Source organism: Peromyscus eremicus, chromosome 6, assembly GCF_949786415.1.
Source record: "Peromyscus eremicus chromosome 6, PerEre_H2_v1, whole genome shotgun sequence".
NCBI lineage: Eukaryota > Metazoa > Chordata > Mammalia > Rodentia > Cricetidae > Peromyscus > Peromyscus eremicus.
Window position 1 is genome coordinate 63,761,394 of NC_081421.1, and position 2,910 is coordinate 63,764,303.

Here is a 2,910-nt window from a genome sequence, read left to right on the forward strand (position 1 = left end):
AGGGAAGCTTGAGCAAAAGAGACCTCAAAGCCCTCCCCCACAATGACACACTTCCTCCTATAAGACCACACCTACTCCAACAAAGCCACGCCTCTTAATAGTGCCACTCCCTCTGGGGGCCGTTTTCTTTCAAACCACCATACCATAAGTCAGAAAGGAATCTCAAGGGATATAAAGAAAATTTAATGACTGTTGTTCATTTTGTAATTAAGGTGGGCACTTAGCCTTCCTTTGCTCAGAAGTTCTGTGAGTCAGTTTAGTTTCATACAAGTCGAGCAGTTTCTCAATCTAGTTGGGAGGTGGACTTATTTATTTTTGTATCTGTTCATTTAACCAACATTATGGAGCTCCTAGTATGCTTCTGGCACTGTCCCAGATGCCGGGGGACATAAACACTGTATTGACAATTTGATACGGCATGCTCAGCAAAGGAGTAACCGACCCAGTTTGGGGATGTGGAGGCCAGGGAAGTCTTACACACGAGCATCATTTCAACAGGGTTTTGAGGGATGAATCAGTGTTCTCTAGCCAGGAAACAGAGAGATGGAGCCTTTGGGAAATAGTTTTGGAGATGCATGTGCTGTAAGGAAATCGGAGTGTGTAGATTATTTATAGACTGCTGTTTTCTTCCCAGCCAGGAAATCAGGGTGAGGAATAGGGTTCAAAGGTCCGAGCTTGCTGTGACAAAACTCCTTTGAGGCCTGGCTCTTTTCTTATTCTGCCTTGAAACGATGTGCGAGTCATCTGAATCATGACCCCTCTGCCCAGCAGGGCCACTGGATGCAGGAACTGGAAATGTCTGGATCCTGCTGGGCCAGGAGAACATGGCGAGTCCTGGATTTCCATCCTCACGCAGAAGCAAGGGTGCTCCCAGAGGGGACCTGGGGCTGGGGACTTAAGGGACAACTTAGCAGGAGGGCTTGTGGGGCACTTTCTGTCCTGCATCCCACAGCTGTTTGTTATCCCTTCTTCCCATTTCCTTGCTTTCACTCTGATCTCTCTGTCTTTTTTCTTTTTTCGAGACAGGGTTTCTCTGTGTAGCCCTGGCTGTCCTGGAACTCACTCTGTAGCCCAGGCTGGCCTTGAACTCACAGAGATCCACCTGGGACTAAGGGTGCTGAGATTAAAGGCGTGCATCACCACCACCACCTGGCTCCCATCTGTCTTTCTTGACTCACCTCAACCTGCTTTCCTTCTCATACCTCTTGCTCACCTTGGGGTCATCTTCACAGTCCCCTACAGCTTGTCTTTAAAGGCATTTGGAGAGGGCAGAGTTGGGGCATGTTGAACCTGGCTGCTGTCCTTGCCCACAAGAGTCTGGATGTGTATGCAGGAACATAGAGGACTCCTTCCCCTGCTCTCCCATGTCCCTACCAGGCTGAAACATATCCAGGCAGATAATCATCAGGCTTCCTCCAGGATATTAAAGACCCCAGCACCATGCAGATGTTCACATCGCTTGCTCATAAGTTTCACAAAAGGCTTTGTTTCCCTGGTATGTGATAGAACAAATCTTTAATGAGATTTCTTCCCCAAATCTCTCTAATAAAGTCAGTCGTGTGTGTCCTCTATATATTCTGCAGGGCCGGCAGGTTCTCATTTGGGTGCAGGCCACTGCCTCACTCCTTCCTAGCTAAGCTGCAAGGACCCTGAGCTGGATTATGTCTTCTGGGCCCAGACTGTGGAGCTGCCCCAAGGGAAGAACTCCTGTAAAGAAGTATATACTAAGTTACCTGGTGGCCTTGGTGACCCAGGGCCTGCCTGTCCAGGAGCCAGTAATAACTGCCGTGTTCTAGATCCCAACTCCTGGGCTCTTGAAGATCCCAGCTCTTGAAGTCAGCCCCCCACAACATGGCAGTACCCCCACCCTTTACCAATGAGTGGTTTAGGTCTGAGTATGTGACCCACTTTGTGAGATAGGAAAGACAGTCTAGGGGCTTCTGGGGCATTTTCCTCTGTTATGAAGTAGAGATCCATACAGGGTTGGCGTTCCCTGGTTGTCTCCAAACCCAGATGGGATGTCTGCATGTGTTGTGGTTAGCATGCTGGGGACAGAGGAGCAGACTCAAAAGGGACCATGTTCTGGTCACAAGTGCTACCAATTAATGAGACTTCTAGTTCCCAGGGTAGGAGAAAATAGCTGCACTTGAATTTTTTTTTCTTGGCAATTAAAAGCATCTTAGCAGATACAGTGAGGCCCAGGATGCCCCCCTCATGATTTATAAGGAAGGCTCAAGCTCACTGAGATGAGGTGAGGCGGTAACCTTGGAGTCAGATGGTCTCCATGTTGGAGCACCAGGTTTGTGGTCCCACACAGTGACACATCACGGGAGAGCAGCACCCTTCTCTGAGTTGATGCTTCCTTGGCTCAGAACGAGCACTGAGTACACACAAATGCTCAGTAATCGCCAGTTCTCTCCTCCCTCGATGTGTTTATCTTCCAGCTATTTTTAAAGGGACCGAGAGGTGCCAGGTGCTGAGAGCTATTTAATGACATTTCAGTGCTGGGGAAATTTTACCCAGAGACCGTTCTGAGTCCTTTACCCACAGTTGTTCAAAGTACAAATCACATCTCTAATGCCAGCAATGGAGTTGAGGGGGAGGGAGATACACCCGATTCTCGATTCTCTATGGTGATGAGGGACGTGGATAACCGAAAAAGCAGATAATCCCTGAACCTGCTTTGAGTCATTGGCTTCCCTTGCCTCCCCCAGTGACAAATTGCCACACGGATGCACGTTTCTCCTCTCCTACATCTCTGTGTGTTTCTTGGCAAAGCTACTGATTTGCCTTAAAATGGTCCGGGGTAGGATGAGAGACACAAGGCGCTCTGGAAACTTCATGGCTGTGCTTTGAGATGGGCTAGTACAGCTGAGATTTCTCTAAGTTCTCTTTAGCGCAGTGGTTCTC

The 2,910-nt window shown here is 48.7% G+C and overlaps 1 long non-coding RNA gene across 1 annotated transcript; it reads right to left on the reverse strand.

Moving 5' to 3' along the window:
• Positions 1–292: 292 nt before the first annotated feature.
• LOC131912514 (uncharacterized) lies at positions 293–1,777 on the reverse strand. Its single transcript, XR_009379648.1, has 3 exons — positions 1,734–1,777; positions 1,214–1,378; positions 293–806 (listed from the first exon to the last, which is right to left on the reverse strand). It is a non-coding gene; the product is annotated as an uncharacterized LOC131912514 (long non-coding RNA).
• Positions 1,778–2,910: the final 1,133 nt, after the last annotated feature.